This window comes from Zeugodacus cucurbitae, chromosome 2, assembly GCF_028554725.1.
Source record: "Zeugodacus cucurbitae isolate PBARC_wt_2022May chromosome 2, idZeuCucr1.2, whole genome shotgun sequence".
Taxonomy (NCBI): domain Eukaryota; kingdom Metazoa; phylum Arthropoda; class Insecta; order Diptera; family Tephritidae; genus Zeugodacus; species Zeugodacus cucurbitae.
The window spans coordinates 70,989,074-71,015,864 of NC_071667.1; the positions used below are offsets into that span (position 1 = coordinate 70,989,074).

Here is a 26,791-nt window from a genome sequence, read left to right on the forward strand (position 1 = left end):
ATTCAGTTGTAATTTGTTGACAACGAGCGATATTTTCGATAAAAGCTTTCTTACTATGAAGTGAGGTGTAAAAAAATATATTAGTTCCTCTACTTTTTTATATTTCATGCAATCATCTAGCAGATATTCCGAATTTTCGAATAGAATAGATCCTCGCCGGGTGTTGTATTGCATGATATTTATGATACTACCAGAAAAACTTTCTCAATTTCCTTCATGATTAATCTCGCACTTTAGAATTTCACATACCATTTGACCAAGAATGAATCAACACTTTAATCGGTATTTTTTATGAATTATTTAAAATAATATACAACATAATCTCAAAGACCTTTCACCTTCCACCTGCCACAAACAAAAAATTTTACACCTATCTCTGTTTTATAGTACTATCCTTTACTAGATTACTGGATTCATGAAATTACACTCAATCGTTCTCAAATTAGTATTAGCAATCTGGATATAAGAGAGAGTTTTTCGGCAGAGACCGAAATCACCACTGTCGTCCCATATTTAGCATTCACATAAAATTGTTCTCATTTACTACCTTGAACAAGGTAAAACTGTCATTAAACAATATTGCTGAGCCTTATTGAATCGATTGAACGTCGAGATCAAAGTTAGGCCGATTTTTTGGATTAAACTCTTTTAGATCATGTAGTCGATTATTGTTACACCGTTCCATATCATAAGAACTTCGAGGAAATATCTGTATGTCCGTTGACGATAACTTGAGTATCTTGACACTCTGAGTAGGTTACAAATTATTTCACTAGAAAAAGCATAATAATTCATGAACAGTTAAACTACAGAATTTAAATTAGGTATAGGGGATTACTTAAGGAAGAATCATAGGTAGGTAGGTAGGAGTGCAGCCCAGAGATTCGGGCTCAATTATCAATTTTGTTAGACTATAATGGTAATACTGCTACTACTGCGTTTCAATTCTGCGTCCGAACCATTTGGAGCTCTCAATGAAACTGCTTATTTCCTTTATACGTTTTGTGGTCACGTATTCAAGATTTCGTGCCTGGTGAATACCAAGTCTTCTATGTCTGATTTGTGATAGGGCTGGACGTTCGCAAAGGATGTGAAAACCCGTTTCAGTGTTCCCCTCTAGTTTGCAGGAGCGACATACATACATATCTCGTTATAGGACAATCCCATTTTCAACGCATGTTCGCCGTATGACTAATGCCCTGTTATTGTGGTTGTATGTCTGTATAAACTTTCCCTGGATCTATTTATCCTATCATATCTTGGCCAAATCTGCTTGTTATTTTACATATGTTTATAGCTTTCCATCTTTTTTGTGTAATTTGTTCAAAATATGTGTAAAGGTCCCTCTTGATAGCTCCTAATGGGCATGGTATTTGTTATGCCTCGGATTCATCTAGAGAGGCTTCTGTTTTTGCCAACTCGTCTGCTTTTTTAAGGAAGAATCATACAAATAAAACTTTTAATGGATGTATGCATTTCGAAACTATAAGATCCATTCGAATAAGCTTCGCAGAAAATATTTAATTTTAAAACCCAAGACCCAGACCATAGTCTGACAATCGGTAAAATCATGTAATTATATAGGAAGTCCACTAAAACTACTTCAGAAACGTACAGAATTCTTAGTATTTTTTGTAATTGAACTAAATTGGCTTTCACTTGATTGCCTTCCACTAGATAACTCAAACATTGGAGAAGATGTAGGAACTGAAATTGATATGTTAGTGATCGTTGAATATGGTAACTCTCTTTGAAAAAAATTGCTGAACTCGGAAAACACTGTTATTGAAAAATACGGTTCAATTTGTTTAAAGCTAGTTTGACTCAAAATAAAATTACTCAACTACCATTAAGTCAATACATATTATTCTTGACTAGTTTCTATAATATATGGTATATTTCAATGACTTTTTTGGCTAATGCTAATATAGTTAACCTCATTTAGTTCAAATAATTTACTTTTCTCTGAATGCACTTGCACGAAGCACATAAGTATAGTGAGTACTATACACGTAGATGTTTCTACTTTGATATGCATTGCATTGCACTCGTTTTCATGCGGAAAATCGCTCGTAAAGTTTCTACTTATTTGGCGTGGCCAAATGAACTCATCAGTTTAAGTGAAGAATATGCTTTTAGGCGGCAATAAAACACTGAGCGCGTGTGACAACTGCAATGGTTATTCAAGCTGCACTTGCTGCAGCACGCCAAGACGTTGCAATTCTGCTCTTATTTATGGAAACGGTAGTTTGTGGAGCGTCGGAAAGGTTGTAAAAGTGAAATAAAAATTGAAATAAAGGACACTCGCAGAGGACAAAATGGTCGGAGTCGTAAAAAGGGTAGCAAATGGTGAGACAGAATTATTACGAGAAATTTGATGACATGGAATTTTGAATGGAATTACAGCATAATGAGGTTTAAGTGTTTTATAGTCGGAAGAAGAGCTTCTAAACGATTGCTTATGAATTGTAATTTGTTTTTGTAGTGTAGATGAATTGCTGTGGGGGTTATTTAAAAGTCTTTTGAGAGACTAAAATAAATTTTTAGGATATTAGTTTGAAATTCAGTTCAATAATCTTGGTAATACGTATCAGTTTATGATGACAAAAAATTTAATATTATGCCAACAACAATGTTGCTTCCATTTAAGAAATAATCATGTAAAATCAGCATCAAATACTTTCAAACTGCGCATAATAAGATTTAATTAAAAATATTCTTATATAGTCCATTTAAGTACATTGTAGTAGAAGTACAGTGCTGCTGCAATAAATCTGCGCCCATTTTCGCTCTGCCTAATTTAGTTTTATTGCATGGTGCATAGTTTCATTTAACTGTCTGTCTGTATTTCCTCGCAGTTTGTAGTTCAAGTAAATTACTCTACACATACATACATACACACTATGCACTCATACATAGATAAGTGCTATATATCTGCCAGTCTCAATTACCGACCGCCAAAGTGTGCTAAGATGAATAAAATGCACACATCTGATTGGATTTATTTTCATAATTTTATGCAAAGCGAATTTTTGCGCGTTAAATTTGCATACAAACTTTAGTTTATACAAAATAGTCGCATTATAGTATACGTATATACAAATTTGTAGTGATATCTGCATGTGTCTTAGTAGGGTGGTAGAATATTTTAAGTATTTTTAAAAGCCAAACTTAAAGTTTGAGATGTGAATATTGAAATTTTGTAGTTTTTTTGTGGAAAATTTGAGAAATGATTTAAAAAATATAGTTTAAGCAACTTTTTAAAAATATCTATGCCTAATTTATATTTAAAATTTTCAGCTTTTGACTCAAAATATATTATTATTAAAAAAATTATTTCCAAAAATCTATTTACCAAACCATTACGCATTGTACTCCACAAAAAAGGCTCTTTAAACAATTTTAATTTATCAGTTTTTATTATAAAAGACAAATTAACCAGAATCAATCTTTTGGGAAACCACAAATATTTATAAATATATATATATTCATATATGTATCCCTTAGGCATTTTCCTACTTCTTTACGATAATACCAATCTGTAAATTCTAAGTAATTTTGATGAAAAGCGAAATTGAATATGATAGAAAAAATTTTTAATTTTTTCGAAAATCGGATTTTTTTAGTTACTATTCCAGAAAAAAATACTAAAATATTTCAGATTTTATTTTTACATAAAATATTATTTTTTTTAACTATTTACTTCATTATTAATTATTTTTGTAATATTAAATGCATATTGTAAAAATTTTTCCTACATTTAGGGTTAAAGAATAAATCGAAAAACCAAATCGTTTAGCGCCTTCTCCAACACACACTGATTTCATAAAAATATGATTTTTATATATATTATAGATTTTATACAAAAAATATGAAAAAAAAATAAAATATGCATAAAAATAATCTTCAGATTCGAAGGAAATTTTTTCCAAAATGATTGATCTATAATAAAATTTAAGTTTCCTAAAAAAATCAAAAATAAATCTTAAAAACTCGGCACTAAAATTTTTTACCGACCACCCTACACCACCGTGTATCCATCATAGACATTGTTGCTGCAGTACATTTCCTCAAATAAATCTACTATGAAGGAAAGTATGAATTATGGCTCATTATGGTGTATATGAATCCAATACAATCAAGGCAATGTGGCGGCATGAGCAACCACTATTGCGGCACTTGTACGCCAACAAGAACAACAACAACACATATTTATCTCTGTATATGTATGTATGTATGTCTGTGTCACCGTTTGGCATCCAAATTGGTGGCAAATGCTGAATGTCACTTTGTGCAACACATTGTGGCATTCATTGTGCGGTACGCTTGGTGTGGCAAATTTTGTGCACAAGCACTCAAGTAACGCCAGCTACAATAACAACAACAAACTTTAAATGTAATCATAGAAAAGTGACTTCAGTGCGATGAAGGACCAAAAGAGAAAATCTCAATTCTTTTCTGCAATTTGCCACGGTTTGGCTTCCGCACACACACACACACACACACACACACACACTGCTGGCACTTTGTACTATGTATGAGTGCTTCGAACTATCAACGCCGCGCCACCGGCGGGCGGACTGTCTGCATGCCGCGCACATAATATATTCAAGTTGCAGCGATTTGATGCGATGCGATGCGAACTGATGTGCAGAGATTTATTTTTATCGCCTTGAATTCAATTCACTTGAAACAACTTTGCTGCAGACGCTCAAATGAGCGCGCGGCCATAAGTGGCGTGTATCTTGTGGAGACACTAGCATAAGTATAAGTCTTAGCCGAGTTCACTTGTATTTTGGATACACATTTGGTTGTATGTGTGCTTGTGTGTCAGCGCAAAAATATGCTTAAGTGCAGCGGCCGGTGGGGTGGTTAGTTTTTCGTTGGATAAGAACGAAGGGAAATATGTGTTGGCTAACAGTTGTTTGGCGTTGCGAGCCATCACACAGATTTACTTGAGTATGTTCCTTTAGTTGCATATTTTTTTGGTGCTATTATTTTTTTATGAAAATGCCTCATTTACGTTGACTGCATTTTTCAAATTCCTACTTACATTGTAAGCGCCATATGAAGCCTTTACAAAACTAACTTAGCTGAATTAATGGTTATATTGGACTAATACTCGCGGGTAGAAATCTACCTAGCTTAATTAAGGAGTTTAATTTATTGAAAATTCTAATTTAAAGGCTGCCGGATTAACGAAAACTTGTATATTCATCATTTCTGTGGTAGATGAAAGTATGGATCGGTTTCGTTCAGCAGTGGTACTAAGTCACATTAAAATAGATAGAAGGTTAATATCAGATTCTATGAAAATACATCAGGAATTAATCGTCATATACACGACAAAACTAACGAGTAGCACAGGAATCTCTAATTGTCGGATTTAAGTTTAGTTAGATTAAAAAGTAAAAAATTAAAAAATTCACTATGATTAGTGAAACCTTCGCCATTAAATTTATTGAGATTAAATAGCTACACGTATTGGGTATACGTGGTCCTAAACAATAATTCGATCGATTTCGTTCGTGCTTCACTACTAGATTTCATTAAAATATCGCAGATATACCGATATAGAAGTTGTGTTGTATAATGTTGTCGCCTTTAAAATTGTCCAAATTCGATATTATGGACTTAGGCCAGCGCCTCTTCCAGTCAAATTTCTCAAACACGATTTGTTGATCTTTCGAATGGTTGTAAAACGACGGCCCTATGAGGTTCTTTTTATTTTTGGAAGTAGGAAAAAGTTACACGTAGTTACGTCTGGTGAATATGAAGGCTGGGACCTCTTTACAGTTTTGTTTTTGGCCAAGAATTCACGAAAAAGCAAACAAAGTGTTAGCTTCTAATAAACGAGAATCGCCAAGTTCAAAAAACATGTTCAGCCTTAGCGGATGCTGAAAACTTTATCGTACTTCCAATTTTTACAATTGGACTTTCTGTACCCATGAAATTTTACATTTTACAATTCCCGTTACTTTTTGAACATACATGTATCATGTAGTTTTTTTTTTTGGAGTAAGTTTGTCATCCCATGTGATGGGCACAACAAAAAAATCATTTTATCATAAATTGTTTTTCTAACATGTATAGACTACGGTAGTTAAGTGATTTTTAGAAATTCAGTTAGAAGAAGGAACTGTTCGAAGCGCTCAGTTGGCAGTTGGAAGCTATGAAGTTTTTCAAAAAATCACTAAAAAATAGGCCGTCACATGAGATGACTCTCTTAAATCATTACATTTTGAATAATATTATAATAAGGGAACGTGAAAATATCGCAGAAAAGGTGACGCTGACACGCCATTAGTAAAATTTATAGTCTGATTGACATTTGAGACGAATATATATCCTCCGCAGCAAGGTACTCAGTTTTGTAGGTCTTAGTTGTAGTTTTTAAGAATATCGTTATAGAAAATTTGGTCTGTTTTATAACAAGCCGATTTTAAAAAACAGCCGGAGGATTAAGGCTTCCATCAGGTTTTACTGAGATATCTTCAGTAGTTTATGAGATACAGATAACAGAAGACCAATAAGGTCAGGACCACTACCTGAAGTATCGCGGGTTGGGGAGATGGACAATTGCTGCGAAAGTTTGAAAGCAGAACTTGTGGGAAGCAAGTTTTGATGAGATATATTCAGTAGTTTATGAGATACGGAAATTATGGGTATGATTACACCTCAAGTATCGCTGCTTGGGAAACTGACTAAAAATTGAACCCAGCGATAAGACTCAGATCGACTGCTATATATTTTATTTCTATATAAAGAAAGCGTTAAATTTTAATTGTAATTGAGATGTCAAACATAATTTTATGATTTTTATATTAGTATGTATGATTTTAGATAACCAGACATATATGTCAACTCCTTATTACCAAATATACGAGTATGTTTGCAAGTAGTGTGCGAGTAAAACCTTAAATTGTGCCATTTGATTTCATTTCGATTTTTTATTGGCGCGTGTGGTTTTACAACTTTGCCGCCAAGCAACATTAAACTAAAAGCGGAAGTTACTATTTTACACATACACATTCACAAACCAATACAATACGTAAGGCAACGCAAATGTGCTTTGTGGTGAGTAAAAGGAGAGTTTACGAGCTTTCACACATGCAAATTTATTTGAAACACCATTGAATTATCCAGTTTGGTATTGGCGTACAGTCGAGCAATAAAAATGAAGGGGATAAGCGTAAAAGTCATGAGCTGTCAAATGGTTAAGGGGCAGAGCGAGTAGAACCCTTTATGACACCTCGTAAAAATATCATAAATAGGGATCATTTGTTAGCTGGTGGTGATAACGAGGGTTATAAATACGAGGATGTTGGAATAAAATGCAGAGAGAGTATACTTAGTAAATGAAAATGCAGTTGTGTTGAATGATATTGACAGTAGTAATTGTCATTTGTGACTGTCAAATTTTAAAGCTCCGCTGCTAACTAAGGGGTTTTAGCAATTCTATATGATTATCAATTTGAATATAGTTTTTTTATTTTATAAAATATTTTATATTTTTCTAATCTTTTCTACCGGATTTTCAAATCACCGAACTGTCAAAACGCGTCATTTAAGGTCAGTACTGACTTAACACACCAACAACTTTATGTGTCATGAATTAGAAGCTTTAAAGTGCTTACCTACTATGAGCATCTAAACTAAAAGTAGAGATACTACTTTTTTCTTATTTCCCATAGTTTCAGTGCTTTAAAGTGCTTACCTACTATGAGCATCTAAACTAAAAGTAGAGATACTACTTTTTTCTTATTTCCCATAGTTTCAGTTTGGCAAGTGGTGGTGTAGTTGAGCACGCACACATTTGATGTAAGTTGCTGTCAAAGTAGGAGTAAAGATTTTTCACTTTTTCAATTCGAAACTCTTAACATCCATGAAATATGCGCTAATTTGTATGGAGGGGCGAGTATAGTGCGGAATACCCGACCGCAACGCAGGTTGCGCCCCCGTAAAAATGGCCAACGCATGCAGCTGTCAACATTGGTGCCGCCAACGCGACTCCGATTTTGACTCCCAGAAAAAAGAAACTGTGAAAGATCAACCTGAGAGGAAAAAGAATATGCGTAGTGAAACTTTACAATGCAACAAATGCGATAAGATGGGCATAACTGTGTGTTTGTTAAAAAATATACATATATGTAAGGAAGGCCAACATACGAGCGGAAACGAAAATGAAATACTCTCACTAATTATTAGGTCTATAACTTTGCTTCCGCAGTTCTTTTGTAAATTTAAGTTTTTTTTTTGTATAAAAAGGGTTACAAATGTCGATGAGCCTCAGCCGCACTTTTCTTGGAATTAAAAAAGAAAAGCAAAATTTCCCGCAAATGTCGAGAATTCGGCTCAAAAAGTGACATTTTCAGTTGAGAATAAGTTTGGGATGCAAACAGATCTCTACAAATACTTTGTTGGGTTAATGTTGACACAAATGTCCAAAATCGATATAAAACGATTTAATCGATTTAATCGACCAGTGCTTGACCCTAGAGACATCTCTTGGAAAACGGCGGAAGCAAAGTTGTAGACCTAATATTATCATATGGGGAACAACATAACTACCTATTTTTAGACTATAAAGCCAATCGGGGTCTGGAATAATAATATTTAGTATTTGGGACCTCTATCCTCTAATTTTTGGAATTTTTTGTATGAATTAAGTTTATTTTTGACAGTTAGTTAAACGAGCTAATAGAACTCAAAATGGCATGTTTGAGGCTTGTGATCCGATTTTACCTTAGAAGAATTTTGTTCTCAGATTTTGGCTAAACTCTGTCGAGTAGTTTCTTAGATATTAAATTCGACCTAGTTTTGACCTCGGCGGTGTCAGTCTCATAGTCTACGTAAAGTATTGATCAATATATATGCTCTTCATGTTGTTTTTATAGTTTTAACTTAAATACTTTGAGAATTAGGATCGGTTACGATTTCCTTGGCGATGTCTCCGAAGTTGCATTCATGAAACTTGTTGCATTGAACAACTTTATCAAGATCACAGGATTGTTCAAAGAGAACATGATAGTGTAAGGGGATTCTAGACCCAGTGGAATCACAAAGGTCTAAGTGCGTCGTACGACATCCACTTTACCTACCTACCCTAGAGCGTTTGGAGGAAGGATGTCAAGTTTTATATTATTAATTTATATCAATTCGAGAATTTTACGTATTAAAAGCTAACGTTATCTCAAAAAACCCTCATACCCTCTGCAACATGTTACGAGAACATAAAAAATAACACAAAACTAAAAATAAAAAAAGTTCAAAAATTACGCTGTACAGCAAAAGGGCACACACGAAATTCTTCTAAAACATTTTTGTGCACCAAAATCGAGCGCAAGAATTAAAAAATTGCGCAAACGCACGCATGAACATGAACATCCGTTCAAACACGAAGCACTTTTTGCTGCTGCCGCCTGAAAAATTCGGAACATTTTCGTAGCGTTCAACGCTCAACAAACTTTAAGGACATAAATTATCGTTTGTGTAATACCTTTGGCACTTTTGATGCTATGCTAGTTGTAGTTGTTGTTGTTACATCCTTTTACACCGCCAACGAGCGGCATCAGCCATCGTTCGGCAAGTTGGCAAGACGTTTGGCGCCACCGTGCTTGACTTGTACAAATGGCGTTCTCTATCATCGGCTATTGGCTGCTCCACCTCTCTCTGTCCCTCTCCGCGCCGAGTGGAGTTGTCTTTGCCGCCAGTTTGCCGTGTAGCTGCGTTGTTACCATTAGTGGGTAACAGGAGTTTTCACACGCAAATGAGTATGTGTGCACATAACGGTAGTTTTTTTTAAAAAAAAAAAATAGCTGAATACGTGTGCAGGTACTCTACACCTGGAGACTGATAAGTTAAATGACTTTGGGGGTATAGCCGGCTATAGCCGACTGTAGAACATGACTACAGACAAGTATACAGAAACAAAGTAAATACAATAATCGGTAATAGCTAATACGGCTATGAATGTTTCATGTTGTTAAAAAAAATCACATTTCTGAATTAGGCTCTTTTTCGAAATTAAGGCTAATTAAGTAACTATAATGGCCGACACGAACAACCTTAATTAAAATTAAACTAAATTCTACTACAATGGCAAAATCTACTAAAGTGTCTGTCGATATGAGCCTGATAGATTCTACATTTCCAGTGACCAATCATTAAAACATTGAGCTCCTTTGCCGGTATAAGTTCGAGGTTGTTAATCTCTTCCTGAAAACTCTGTTACAGTTTTGTCAGATTTTTAGTATGATTTCCCCATCGGAACGTTTTGAATTTGGGATTTTGCTTCTAGATCGTACAATCTTCTAAGTAACCAATGCAAGATTATGTCTCCGGACTTCGAATGTCTTCGCCTCAATAATAAGATATATTTTATATATTAATTCTCATCTATACGATGTGTTGTAGCTTTTATTTTATCTTCGGTGAGGTCTTTAAACCATTTGTATGGCTATGTTAGTATTTTTTCGTCTACTGGCCAAGAGAGAGTAAAGACATAGTTAACAAATATAAGTTAAGATCACTATTCAAAGCAAGTAAACTTATGTGTTAAATCGTCAGCTCATCAAATTTATTGAACATTGCTTTAATCATGTGTTATAAGAATCCTCTAACACCAGATTATAATATTTAATTATTTGACTAGTGATGATTATTGCACATTCAAAAGGAAAAAAATTATATTAAGGAGTTAGGTGGGTTTAAAAACTTCAAAATTTTTTTTGTCTTTTGTCTAAAATATTATCTAAAAATATCAATTCAATGCTATCATGCCACATCAGTATGAATATAAAACTTTAAACGCGTTTATCTCTGAACTCCATTTTTCAAGTCGGTGGACACAATTTCTCGAAAAGTTATGAAGCGATTTGGTTGAAATTTGCACACATTTTTAAAATAACATTATTTAGTTAATGAAGGTAGGATTTTTTTGTATCTTTATTACAACTATCTCCAATATATGGAGAAAATTTTACCAAAAAATTGAGTTTTTTGAGTAAAATTCTTTAAAAAATTCAAATTTCAATATTTTCTTTTTTATTCGTTCATTCATCTATCTAGATCCATCCATGTACTATCGAAATATTTTTGGTTTATTGATTTCAGTTCAACCAAAATTGAGTTATGCAGTCCAGGGCAATAGCTTTTTTGGACACATTATGGGAGATGAGGTGTCTAGGGCTGAATTTTCGGAATTTTTAAATAAAAATTTCACAAAATACTGTTGAAATATGTATAATCAAATCAAAGAATTGAATTGTTTAAGGGGGGTAAGGTTTGTTTCGTCGAAAAAAGACCCTTTTTCATGAATTTTTTTAGAAAAAATTATTGGTATTGTAGGTTTATTTTACTTATTATTATATGAAAGTACAACATTTGAAGGATACTTAAAAAAAAGTTTTATCGAAAAATAGCGAGGAATAACGGATTTATCGTCGATCTCTGCAGGCACCTGTTGTGCGGTGACCAGCCTACAGCATCACTGGATCATTCGAAACCAAAAAATCAAAATCTTTAGTTTATTAGTTTATCTTTCAATTGACGTCGAGTTTTTTTTTTTTAATTTTTCAATTTTTGGTACCATTTTAAAGCCAAAATGACGATTTCAGACGAAAAAATCGATTTTTTTTATTTGTTGTTGTAGAATTGTTAGTAATTAAATTTTTGGAAAAACTCGACGTCATTCGAGAGCTATATATATGTAGAATATTTGTTCAAAATTTCAAAACAATCGATGCAGTAGTTTTTTCTGTAGGCTGGTCACCGACTTTAAAAATGACATATTTGGGAAAATCGATTCAATGTTTTGTACACTCAGGGCAGGTAGCTGGAGGTACCGTTATTCAACCTGCTGTAACTTCGTTAGTTTTTCCCGAATGACCTAAAACTTTCACACAATATTCTTGTGATGTTGATGGTTCAGAAAAAAATTATAAAAAAAATGAAAAAAAAATGTCAATCCTTACCCCTCCCCCCCCTTTAAATGGAATACAAGATTGTATATATTTAAAAAAAAATTTAATACCTTTGTTTTTAACTTCATAAACCCACCTTTAATGTTTCATTTTTGTAAGACAACAAACAGCTTTACACCTTTACTTCCTTTTTCAGATTTGGTAAATTAGAAAGCGGCTCCCCTTCTTCTCTCTTCTTGTTATTTTAATTTGATTCACCACCCACAAAGTTTTGGCACACAGCTTTAAATTCATTAAAATTACGAAACGACTGTTTTTCCCTCAAATAATTCAATATCGATGAGTATGATTCCTAAGAACAAACGTACATTTTTTTTTATATTCGGCACATTTCAATCGATTCAACAAGTGTCATTTCTTTTCATGCATATTTAAGTAAGTCAAATACTCGTACGTATGTATGACATTGCTTATGTACGAGTAAATTTTTGTATGATAATACGCAACGCCATTATAATTCCACCTCTCATTTGACCCATTTCTCGGCGTTTAATTCGCAGAAGAGCGTGTTAATTAGATAAGCAATTCATGCGCCTATTTATGCGAGTATACATATGTATGGACATTCTCGGAAAGATGAGCAGCAGTGGAATGTGCTGATGTTGGCATGAATATAGCTGTATATATGTATTTTTACATGTATAGGAAAAATAAATGTAAATACCCTCGGCAAAATACGCAAATTCCATTCAATATTGCTGTAATCACGAAAATAATCTAATTTTGCTAAAACAGCTTATTTGTAAATATTTACTTCTTGGTCTGTGTGTGTGTGTAGCTTTTATAAGTAAGGCCAGCCTACGCTGAAAATATTGCTTTCAATGACTTTGTCACTCTTCTTCGCTTTTGTTTTGATTCCCAACTTCTACTACTCGACTACTACGCGCTGTTATTCAAATGCAAAGCAACCCACACAGACGCACACTCAACTAAACAAATACTGTTATCCTTTTGTGGATTATCCCTTTCAATCCTTTGTAACGAAATTTCCATATAAAAGAGCACAAGTGTGTGTGGGTGTGTGTGGTTTTGTCTTCTCTCATAATCGACAAACTTTTATGCTATTCATAGTTTGATCCACTATTGATAGGCCGTCGTTCTTGTTATTGCTATTGTTTACACATTGACATACTGACACACTAACTTGTGCGAGTGTTATTTAGTGACAATAGCCATCTGCTATCGATATATTTAACAGTTAACTCGACACACGCCCACACGTCAAGTAGTCCAGAAACAGCAAAAACAAAACAAGTCAAAAAACTGGAAACAATGAAGTGCGAAATTCGCACACACACACACACTCGCATATTTGGGCAACAAAGATTATCTGTTATGACAATCAACTTTTCTAATATGAAGAGTAATTTCTAAAATACCAAAGCGCACGCACACACTCATACATTAGTACGCACTTGTGTATGCGTTTGTGTGCTGCAGTAATTGATAAGCCTATTTGTACCTATTATTAACATATCTATTTCGGGCATAGAGTATAAAGTCTTTTGTTAAGTACACTCATTCACTTACATTATGCACACAAATACATAAGCACTTGGTACATTGTATTATATGTATGGACATACGCACTACATAGCATTAGGTTCAAGGCCGTTGCCAAGTTAATGCATATACATATATATGGACGCATACACTTACACTTGCTTATAATACAGGGGTGTTTTGAAAAGTCAGTGAATTTTTGAATTGAAAAAAGTATTTTTGAAATTTTCATAGAAATATTATTTTCTATATTTTAAGGTTTATTATTTTCCATGAGGTTCAAAACAGTGAGGACATATTATTTGGGATATCGGTCCCTTTTATGTAATAAATCCAGCCTTATTCTAAACTCACTGACCAAAGTTATCTTCCTGTTTGTGAACCATGATCTTACCAATTCCTAAAGCTAAAATCTCCACAAACAACTGATTAATTTATGAAAAAACCTTCCAACTCTTAATGAATTTTCGGAAAAAAGGGCGGAAGATTTAAGACTTGTTTTCAGTAAAATTTAGAAAAAAAATAATACATTTTTTGGTACAAGTCTCTTATCGAAGTACTTTATACCCAAAATAGCAACCATATGTCTTAATTTGTTCCATATAAGTAGGTTTAACATCATAAACTCGAGTTAAGATTTAGTGTTAAAAAAACGACCAGTTTAGTTTAATTATTTTTATGTAGACTAGGGATGGCCAAGAGCTGGACTATAATAATTTTGTTGAGAACAAAACTTCAAATCAGTAAAATATGTGGCCCAATTTGTCCATAGTGTGATCAAATTCTTCGATTCACCGTCCAAGTTTTCTTGTAAAGTAAATAATAGTCCACAAAAAGTGGTGCTTAAGACAAGATAGATAAAAAGTTCCTGATAATCTCCATGATTTCTAGTAGATAGTGCTGAAGCTAAATAACAACAAAATTTTTAATAAACTCGAATTCTTGGAAGAACTTTGACCAACTATAAGAGATGTCGAGAGTCTCCGCTCGATTTTATACTAATATAATGACTTTGGATTTAAATTTCGTTCACTTGTAGCGTTCCTCGTTGATAATATGACTAATGGAGAACTCGCATGAGAGAAGTTTCCTACAATTTCACGATTCAGTGGATGTACGCAACTTAAATACTTTGAAATAAATACAAACAAGTAAGGAAGGGCTAAGTTCGGGTGTAACCGAACATTTTATACTCTCGCAATTTAATGATGTAATTTTATAAAGATAACACAAGTCGACCCATATATTTGGTATAAAGTTCAATAGAATAACGAAAATCATCATAAATAGTATATGGGGACTGAGGTAATTCTTAAACCGATTTCACTTGTTTTCACCACCAGGGATTTACCTATATTTTCGGTGGAAAATTAACCTTAGGCACTGAGTTTTTCATGTTCGATATCAGGGGCCTTGAAAAGTCATGGTCCGATTTTGACAATTTTTCCACAAGTGATGTCACAGCTCAAATACAGTATTTGTGTAAAGTTTTATTTCGCTATCTTTATGGGTTCCTTATGTATACATTATAAAGTGAACGAATCAGAAGGATTCAAAATTGAGTTATATGGGAAGTAGACGTAGTTGTGAACCGATTTCGCCCATATTCCACCCTTGTCATCAGGGTGTCAAGAAAGTGTTATATACCGAATTTCATTGAAATCGGTCGAATAGTTCTTGAAATATGGTTTTTGACCCATATGTGGGCGACGCCACGCCCATTTTGCATTTTGTAAAAAAATCTCAGTGCAGCTTCCTTCTGCCATTTCTTATGTAAAATTTGGTGTTTCTGACGTTTTTCGTTAGGGAGTTAACCCACTTTTAGTAATTTTCAACCTAACCTTTGTATGGGAGATGGGCGTGGTTATTATCCGATTTCTTTCATTTTTGGACTGTATAAGGAAATGGCTAAAAGAAACGATTGCAGAAAGTTTGGCTTATATAGCTTTATTAGTTTGCGAGTTAAATACAAAAAACCTATTTAGGGGCGGGGTCACGGCCACTTTTACAAAAAAATTACATCCAAATGTGCCCCTCCCCAATGGGATCCTATGTTCCAAATTTCATTTTCATAACTTTATTTATGGCTTAGTTATAGCTCTTTATGTGTTTTCGGTTTCCACCATTTTGTGGGCGTGGCAGTGGACCGATTTTGCCCATTTTCGAAAGCAACCTCTTCAGGGTGCCAAGGAACATGTGTTCCAAGTTTCATTAAGATATCTTAATTTTTACTCATGTTATCGCTTGCACGGTCAGACGGACGGACGGACAGACATCCGGATTTCAAATCTACTCGTCATCCTGATCATTTATGTATATATAACCCCATATCTAACTCTTATATTTCGTGGTGACACAAACAACCGTTATGTGAACAAAACGATTATACTCTGTGCAACAGGTTGCGAGAGTATAAAAATTATAATAGAAATTGCTAGATTAACTTTTCGAGACATTAAATAATCAAGTATGTACTAAGGTTAATTAATATAGCACCAATCAAATAATTCGGATTTTGCTTTCTCACGCTTTTTAAATATCCAATCAGTTTGTTATAAAATTTTTATACAACTTTTTTCTTTTTAAAATTTTGATACTTCGCACTTATCGAACTACCCTCGTACATCTGCATACAATGTATGTAGTATATATGTATGTATATATGTATATGATTATGCGATTTTGCTATCAATACGGTTCTATCGAAATGCTAAAAGCTATATTGAATTTCCCATGTTATTTATTTTACTCGTTTCATTGTACGTAGCGAACAATTATGCCACTCACACTTCACCGTCAAAATTCACAACTTAATTAGCAACCCACGAATGCAAATTTGCATTTGATTTGAATTTTGTTGAACTGTTCAGTGAGTACAAACTTGTTGTACTCTATATATGCAAGCATATACTTATATATTCGTACTATAAAAGTGCATATATTTAACTGTTAACTGTTGAGTGTGTATGTTAAGCCAGTTTAATTTCCTTAGCTGAGCCACTGAACTTCTGAAAAAAAGTACAAAATGATTATATACATATATGTGCTTGCATATTATATATGCGGCTATAAAACTGAACTGTTCTAAACTCCAAAGCCTGAATGCATTTCTTATATTCGTGATGCTTTTAGTATATAGTACTATGTAACACGGAATAACTTGAAATGATTGCTAAGATCTTACGGGTGATTTGTATTATAAAGAGCGCGTCAACATGGAGTCCATTAATCAATTTATGTGTTTTTATACATGAACAATATTTCCAATAATTTGTGCACCATAGTAACGGTTTTCAATATCTGAAGGTTTGAAATCGGTCAAAAAACACTGAAAGTTAATCATCACTTTTTTTATGCAAAAATCTTATTGATTTGTAAAATTTAAGAAAGTTCTAAGGCATCTCTTAAACACTAAGGGGCGTCAAGCTAGAACTGAATGGTTATGAGATAGGATCTTGATCTCATAACTACTCAGTTCTAGCTTGACTATGTAAAATTCCAAAGTATGATTGTTTTAAAAGCTCTCCTTTAACATATCACTACTGCATTCCTGGTAACGCAGAACTCATCATAGTTCGAAGTCTACACGGTTCTCTTGATACTCACACTGAATTACTCTTTGTATGCTCTATGAGTTCTATGTCAGTATACTATAACAAGAAGATCAATAATCTACGGTTATATGAAATTAATGCCCGTAATAATGAAGCTGATTAGGTCTGACAAGGAAGATTTAATCAAACTAAACATATTATTTGTCGACTAATTGTCATTGAATAAAATGAAATTCTCTCAAACATCTAGTAGTAGAGGAATTTCAGATGGAAGAACTTCTTATAATCCCATTGTCAAACTGTTGTTACATTAAGGGGCACACCTAGTGTGAAATTTCAAAAAAATCAATTTTTTTTGGTTCATATTTCGGTAGATTACACTTTTAAACCTTTTATTAAAATGTCACATCAATATATCAAATAGTTTTTGAGTTATAGCAATTTAAAGAGCAGCCGCTCGGTAACAATGAATACGATCATTTTATCTTTAAACGCGTTTTTCTCGAAACATCATTTTCCGAATTTGCTGCAGTGATTACTCAAAAACAAATGATCCGATCACTCGAGTTTTTTTTTTACATGTTCTTTATATAGTTCTCTGTACAATGACCTATCGATTTTTGACCTGATCAAAAAATCGAACCAAAATTTTCGGTAAAATTCGACTATTTTTTTTAAAAAGGAGAATTTTTAAGGAGAATTTTTCTTAGATTTCGTTCACGGAGAAGGCCGGAATCACTGCAGCAGTGAAGGACCTTTTTTTCGCGCCGTTGGAGATCGACTTAAAAAATATTAAATTTTTTTTTCAAAAACTTCACTGTATATTCTTGAAACATGTATAAATATATTCTTAAAATTTCGAAATAATTGAAAAAGTAGTTTTTTTAATAAAAATTCCCAAAAATCACCTTTTTTTTAGGCCATTACACTAGGTGTGCCCCTTAAATACTACCGTAGGCAGAATATCTCATATCGGCAAGTAAACAGTCGACATTTATTTGAATCTTCTTTTAAGGTATGATCCTGATAAAACTTACTTTAAAGGGCGTAAGAAAATTATTATATTATTTAAAATATATATACATATATATATATATATATATATATATTTATGAGTACCGATACCATATAGTCAAATCAACTAGTTTTATAATACTTTAAATAATAATACCAAGACAGCTGTTGTCAGATAATATTCATATTCTTAATAAATCTTCATCCTAAAAACTAGTTGGATTAAATGTGTTGTTCCGTCTAGAGAGGATCTAGGTGTAAACTGGCGTATCCTGATTAGTCTAACGTTTCTGTGATGGAGTAAAAATGATTGGAACCTACACTTTTGGTGTGTATTTGACCGAGTTTATAGTTTTAGACATATTCGCCCATTTTGTGGATGTTGAGGCGTGTTTGTAAATGAATATAGGCAGACATTTGTAATTGCCTGGAGCGTAATTCGTTTTTCATAGTAGGAGCTTAAATTCATGATACTCATTAACTTGTCAACTTAAATTAGCCCTCGAATATAGAGAGATCAGTACCATTTAGGTACCAAACAATCAAAATAGAAGCAGTAGTATACATATTCAGGCGCTGAAGCTATTTTTGTACAAAACTGTATATTTTCCTTGCTAAGGTCTACAGAATTTTACTATTTTGAAACAAAAACTCGCATTTCTTAATAAAAAAACCTCCTCAAAGTTACTTTAAACTGAGTACCTCTACTAATATTAAAATAAAGCAAAAATTGCGCAAATAAAGTTGTACAACGAACTTAAATCAGAAATCTGCGTTTCAAAAGGTTAGAGTGCCCATTTGAAAAAAAAAAACGAAAAAAAAATATTCCATTTCTTCGCAACTATCATCGTAATGTTCCTTTGGTTGTGCCAAAAAAGTTTTTTAAGAACCTCAAAGTGAATTATAGCGGCACTGATGAGTTCCGTAAAAAGTTTCTAAACAATTGAAGATGAAATAGTAAGAAAACGAATCAATAAGCAACCACCGAAGGCGACGCTTTAAAATATGCATCCAATCAAATAAACTTTCTCATTATCACAGGCACACACACACACGCAAACTATCGAGTTAACTGGCGCGAGGTGGAGGCGACAGGTAGCAACGCACCTACACGTAGGTATAAAAGAGGGCATGAGTACAATACACACACATTTGTATTGTGTAAGTGTGGGTGTGTTTGATTGCAGCGCCTCTACCGAGCCGACGGCCTCCAACGAAAATGTCCTTGCGACGTTAGGGGCTGTACGCTCCTATCCATGTGGCAACAAATGCCAAAAGTCATATGTTGGTATGCGGCGGTGAGTAGGCGCCTCGGCCGAGCCGAACGCGCGATTTTCCAATTGAACAATTCCGACAATTAAGCATAAACGACAACCTATAACAGGTCGGCAATGCAAGGACACGTGCTGCGCAGAATCCTACCAAACCGCAATTGGTCACTCCCACAAACGACAATGCGATGGATATCCTTGCTGTATAACGGTGAACAATGCAGTACGGTTAGTTAGTGCAGTAGCGTAAGAGCGAGAAGAAGTACTGCTGAAGGTGCAAAAGGAAACCGAGGAAAGTCATTAACAACGTCAAGCAACGAAGTTCGCCGAAGACATTGCACGAACTTACTAAGATTTTATCCAACTTGCAGTACTTGCAACTTGTATGCCAAGTGGCAGAGAGAAAAAGAGCGCGCATGTAAGAGCGCAGTGGTGAGAAAGAGCGCGCACAACACATCTGCGTCACCGTTCTGACACATGTGGGTCAGCATAGAAGATTTGCCACCTCCACTGCTGCTGCCTTCCGTACCCAAAACTTGTGGTCGAAGTGTCAAAAAGCATTGTGCTAAGAAATCAAAAACAACAAAAGTACACACTAGGAGTGAGAATCAAGAATATTCATACCCTACGCGTTGGAAATGTGCGCCAGCAACGCCAGCTAACTGTTAATGTGAGCGTCGCTGCTGGCGTTGCACGCCTTGAACGCGGCTACGTCGCTGCTTATCACACAGAGCACGCTGCGTGCTCCTGTAACGGTATGTGTGCGTGCTGTGGAGAGAGCGCGAGCACGTGCAACTGGAATCATACAAGTGGGTGCGCGGCCTCCACACCAAATTTCCGCTTACAAATATGAATTCTCGTTTATTAATCTTATATGGTTTCTGATAATAATTAAGGAAATACATCCGCTGTGAAATGTTACACATGTGAGTTATGAAAAAATTGAGAAATGCTCTCTTTTTAGTGGAACAGAGTAGTGTGAGCTTCCTTATTTATTTTCACCGTTGGAAATGTTTTCTTTCTTGATAATTATTACTAAAGGGTAGCGTGAACACTCTCTCATCAGCTGTGCAACAGTCAACCATATTATTCATACTGTTTAAGCAGTCTCTAAAATTATCGGATTTTGGGAATCTCTACTGTTTTTTGAAAAATTAAAAGTTAAGCGAGTATCTTTGATATGAATATATGATTATTTGGACATTCTCAAATATTAAAAAACTTTTTTAATTTTGTATGGTGGCAACTCTACGAAATCATCATTGCCGAAACACATTTGAACATCTGGATCAAAATTCTAAAATCTTAAACCCAACTTGGTTAGTAATTGCAATTTTATTTTTAGTAAGGTGGCAACTCTGTTCGAAAATATTTTTCTTTGCTCTGACACAGTTTCTTTTTATAGTTTTGCTATTAAAATATCCAATTAATGTTCTTTAAAAGTTTTGAAAATTTGAGAAAAGTGGCAACCATTTCAATATATTTAAAATTTTAGAGCATGGCCCACTTGTAAATATACCCACTAATACCGTAAATTTTTATAAAAATTGCTTAAGTATAACAAGGAAGACATGTCTCCTGTGTTTTAGACGTGCGTACGCTCCGAGGACCAAATATAGACTCGGACCATTATCTGGTCGCAGCGAAGATACGCACCCGCCTCTGTGCAGCAAAGAATGCCCGTCAACAAACACAAGGAAGGTTCGACGTCGAAAAGCTGCAATCGCAACAGACAGCCACGAAATACTCTACTCGACTTGCACTCCTGCTCTCTGAGAGCACTCATCAGCATCTCGGTACAAGGGAACTGTGGAACGGCATCTCAAACTCACTGCGTACCGCTGCAGCCGAAACAATTGGTTTTCGGCAACGACAAAAAACAAGCTGGTACGATGAGGAGTGCCGTCTCGCAGCGGAGAGAAAACAGACTGCCTACCTCGCAACATTGCAAACGACCACAACACGTGCGGGATGGGATAGATACCGAGAGCTGAAGAGGGAAGCGAGACGCATTTGCAGACAAAAAAAGAAAGAGGCCGAAATGCGTGAGTACGAAGAGCTTGAGAAGCTGGCAGACAGAGGGAATGCTCGAAAATTTTATGAAAAAATGAAGCGACTTAACGAAGGTTTCAAGACCGCAGCATCCTCATGTAGAGACCAAGGTGGTAATCTGGTAACCGATGTCCAGGGCATACTGGGATTATGGAGGGAACACTTCTCCGACCTGCTGAATGGCAGTGAGAGTACAACACCAGGAGATGGCGAACCCGATCCCCCAATCGATGACGATGGAACAGATGTTCCATTACCCGACCATGAAGAAATTCGAATAGCAATTACCCGCTTGAAGAACAACAAAGCAGCGGGGCCGATAGATTACCGGCAGAACTATTCAAATACGGCGGCGAAGAACTGATAAGGTGCATGCATCAGCTTCTTTGCAGAATATGGTCGGAAGAAAGCATGCCTGACGATTGGAATCTCAGTGTGCTCTGCCCAATCCATAAAAAGGGAGATCCCACAATCTGCGCCAATTACCGTGGGATCAGCCTCCTAAATATCGCATACAAGGTTCTATCGAGCGTATTGTGTGAAAGACTAAAGCCCACCGTCAACAAACTGATTGGACCTTATCAGTGTGGCTTTAGACCTGGAAAATCGACAACTGACCAGATATTCACCATGCGCCAAATCTTGGAAAAGACCCGAGAAAAGAGGATCGACACACACCACCTTTTTGTCGATTTTAAAGCTGCTTTCGACAGCACGAAAAGGAGTTGCCTTTACGCCGCGATGTCTGAATTTGGTATCCCCGCAAAACTAATACGGCTGTGTAAATTGACGTTGAGCAACACCAAAAGCTCCGTCATGATTGGGAAGGACCTCTCCGAGCCGTTCGATACCAAACGAGGTTTCAGACAAGGTGACTCACTATCGTGCGACTTCTTTAACCTGATGCTGGAGAAAATTATAAGAGCTGCAGAGCTAAACCGAGAAGGTACAATCTTCTACAAGAGTGTACAGCTCCTGGCGTACGCCGATGATATTGATATCATCGGAAGCAACAACCGCGCCGTTTGTTCTGCTTTTTCCCGCATGGATAAGGAGGCGAAGCGAATGGGTCTGGAGGTGAATGAGGACAAGACGAAATATCTCCTGTCATCAAACAAACAGTCGGCGCATTCGCGTCTTGGCTCCCACGTCACTGTTGACAGTCATAACTTCGAGGTCGTAGATAATTTCGTATACCTGGGAACCAGCATCAACAACACGAACAATGTCAGCCTCGAAATCCAGCGCAGAATAACTCTTGCTAACAGGTGCTACTTTGGACTGAGTAGGCAATTGAACAGTAAAGTCCTCTCTCGACGAACCAAAATCAAGCTCTACAAGTCGCTTATCATTCCCGTCCTGCTTTACGGTGCAGAAGCTTGGACGATGTCAACATCAGATGAGACGACACTAGGAGTTTACGAGAGGAAAATTTTGCGCAAGATTTATGGTCCTCAGAACATTGGCAACGGCGAATACCGCAGACGATGGAACGATGAGCTGTACGAGTTATACGACGACATTGACATAGTTCAGCGAATAAAAAGACAGCGGCTACGCTGGCTAGGTCATGTTGTCCGAATGGACGAAAACACTCCAGCCCTGAAAGTGTTCGATGCAGTACCCGCCGGAGGAAGCCGAGGAAGGGTAAGGCCTCCACTCCGTTGGAGGGACCAGGTGGAGAGCGACCTGGTTACACTTGGGATCTCCAACTGGCGCCGAACTGCGAAGGAGAGAGACAGGTGGCGCACTATCGTCGATTCGGCTATAACCGGCTAAACGGTTGCAACGCCAATCACATACATACAAAAAAATATAATTTCCACTCTTTAAACCAAACTTTTGGCTCACTGGGCTATGCTTTCAAAATGCCTACTCATATAGAATAACAGATAATAAATTCAAATAAATACATATACATATGTATATACAGTTAGATTACATTCCCATATGCAAAAACTGAAAACAACTACAAAAGTCATTTCGACTTATTTTTTTACACGTAGCATCTTTATCTCTCACTCTCCTTCGCTTTATTTCTATTATCATGCCTAATGATCGACGTTGCTTGTTTTGTGCTTTTCGGTTTTTATGTCATTTTACGACTGTTCTTTTTTATGTCTGCTTTATCGGCCAGTTTATTTGGGCTACGAATCGTCAAACATTACTTCGCGAACTTTGTTCCCAGTTGGGGCATCGCCTGCTACCTTCGCCGTAACCACGTACTCGTACACTCGCCGGATGTTTTAGCGATTGAGTAAGTGTTGTCACTGACAAAATATATATTAGGTTAGGTTAGGTTTTTATGGCATTTCATTGAAAAACTGATTTATATTTGTGGTTGTATTTATTTAGTTTTGTTATAAAATTTTTTAAGTGGTTTGTTTGTGGTGTAGGGGAGTAGAAGGTGACAAGGTCTTTCGTTTAAGTAGATTTTAAAATTTTATTACGGCATACATTCTGAAAAAGAAATTTATGTATTTTTGTTTGTTTTATAATTTCAAGAATAGTTTTAAAAAATTAAAATTTATATTAAATTTTAGCTTTTATATTTCATATTTTTTGTATGTAAGAGTAGTTAATCTCATTATTTTCAAAGTGACATAAGATTTTATATACAAAGTAAATAAACATTTTATATAACCTTACATCCCTCTGACATTTTTGAGATTATTCCGAAACTGAATCCAATCCCAATTCGGTATATACTTCTGTCCGAATATTTTAGGTAATATTTAAAATGTATTACCCAGCTGTTGATTTTTAAAATAATTGTCAAAATCTAGAGAAAGAATTTATTCTGATGTTCATTCTGGTTTGTAAGATAATATGAAGCTGAATACAAATAAGATGAAGAAACTATAAAATCTTTATCTCGAAAATCTTAAGTTACCGAGGTCTCTCCAATATCCGCAGTTGTCTATCGTTTTAAGTGAAAAATTTTGTAAAAAATGTATTACCACAAACTACCGGTTCGAAGCATTTTGAAATAAAAAGGTCTTATATTAAAAATAATTCACTTTTAAACTTCTGGAAAGTCTATATGAATAAAGAGGACTCGATAGGTAGTCACAAAAGTGAAATTCGAATATCCAACAGGGATTTGTTGAAATAGAATTTTCTTTGGTTGTATTGTAAAAAAAAAAGTCTCATAAATATGGAGAAGACACAGTCCACTACTGTTACCATACCTTTAGTTTTAAACGACATTCGTTGCATAACATATAATGGTTCTACTAGAAATTGGGCATGTTAATCTAAGGAAAGTTAGAGACGATTAGTTAAAACATCTTAAATTTTGATTTTTTAGAACTTAAGGGGTTACATGGGTTTCGTGGGTTTAAAAAATCGATTTTTTGTTTTCTCGGCTTATTAATTTCTACAACATCTCAAAAATATTATCCTAAATTTTCAAGTCGATCCGAATAATAGTTTCTGAGATACAGCCTTTGGAAGGTCGATAGTTTATACTTTCAAAAATATCCTGTGAATGCGGCAAGGTCGTAATAGTTTATGAATGGCAGCGTTCTAAAGGGCGACTGCTCGCAGGTATAAGCAGCTATAGTCGAATCTTTAAACGCGTTTTTCGACGACTTTTCTCAAAATTGCTGACATCATAACTCAACGAGAAACTGACCAATGGATTTTAAATTTAAACTGGATATTCTTGATTATATTTACTATACAATAACCTATTAACTTTTTGGATTGTTGAAAATTTTACAGTTGGCATTAAAAAACCTACCATTTCTGTTGGCTACCCAGAGGATACTTGGTCTAAAACCGGAAGTCGTGAGCTGCTTGAACCATGTGGAGAAGAATCGTTTCTGGGCACTCCCAAGTGAATGACAATCAAAAACTTTCCTCACTTGCGTGAACTTCTACACATGATCCCATCCTCCTTTACTTCAACTTAATACCCTTTTTGAATTTTTAAGTTTGAGCTACTCATTCGGCCGAAATCATGTTAGCAGTTAGGTATCTTTTTTTGGCACCTCCCAAGGCAGCACATAACTCCGTTATTTTCCAATATTTTTGTAAAAAAAATCTATACTTTAAGATGCTGAAAATATACCATATTATATCCAAAAAACTGCGAACCATTCGATCGAGCACTTTCTTTAAAAATATTCAGAAAAATCGCCTAATTAATCATGGGTTACACTAGTATAGCCCCTTAAAATGGAAAATATATCATCCATACACTTTGTTCAAAACCATTAGATTTGAAAAATAAATTTTGTTCAAATTTTTCGGCTCAAAAATATGTTCCGGAAAACCATTGTTAGCTGTAATCAGAAAATCTCAATGTGTCCAAATTAAGAGTAACACCAGTAGGTGCGCTCTTTGCCAGCAAATATCTCTTTTAACTTGATGTTATTGAAAAATATTTATTTATTTTATTTATTATGCGCTCCATAGCATTGAGTTTAAAGTTTCAAAATAGTGTTTTGCAAAATTGGTCGTTGCCGTTATGTTGAGATGGTGGACGTGAATGTCGAGCAAATATTTTATTTGATTTTATTAGGCCGCCAAATGCAGATGCAAATAACAGATATATATACATTCAATTATATATGTATATAAATATATATATATATATATATGTATATGTATTCGATTTTTATGAGAGTAGGCAGATAGATGAGCATGAATAGCAATTTACATATGTATATGAGTATACGCTCTCCGCTTTCAGATTACCTGTATGCAAATGATGTATGTGTTTTCAAACACAGGCGCATACATACATATGTACATATAAATATTATCTAAGTTTGCTTTGTTGTGCTTTTTCAGTTCTACTATGACAACATAGTTCTCTAAAGCTAGCTAGGAAAGAAAAATAGATAGGAAAAAAGTAGAAGAGAATTAAAAATTATATATAAATACCTGTTGAGTGTATGGAGGTATGTATATTTATTATAGCGCCTATATCTGACTATATGTTAGTATAAAAATAAAGCAAAAAGCAAAGAAAAAACTGTATTTAATAGAAAGTCAATTGTTATATTGTCTTCAATTTGCGCGGTGAACTTGAAAACCACGTGTTTTGCCAACGTAAAAACTCGTCAAATGAATTGTGGACGATGAATTCGCAATCTGTTGGCAGTGAGAGCGCATACAACTCTCCTACACTCACAAATACAAAAGCATTGCTGGCAGTTGGCGCTGTTTTATGCCTACCTTGGCTGCTGCGGCGTCGCGTTGTTGGCGCTCAATGGTGGATCGCACCAACCCAACCCCTCCACCAACTAACGGCATCGCCGTGCTAATGATGGCGTTGTGGCGATCGATTGTATGAGGTCTGCGACGTCATCGCTATCGTTAATCGCCAGTCGCGCTATGCGCCGAGGTTATCTGGTCGTTTCGCATACGGAATTTCGCATCGCTTTCGTTCGATTAGCGATCG

General features: G+C 35.2%; 1 protein-coding gene across 1 annotated transcript in view; it reads right to left on the bottom strand.

Annotated features, from left to right (window-relative positions):
* Positions 1 to 12,190, bottom strand: part of LOC105209193 (ras-related C3 botulinum toxin substrate 1) — a 35,485-nt gene extending 23,295 nt beyond the window's left edge. The window contains exon 1 of the mRNA XM_054227217.1: positions 12,061 to 12,190. The gene's annotated coding sequence lies outside the window, so the exon portion shown is untranslated. The remainder of the gene's footprint in view (positions 1 to 12,060) is intronic.
* Between the last annotated feature and the right edge of the window lie 14,601 nt (positions 12,191 to 26,791).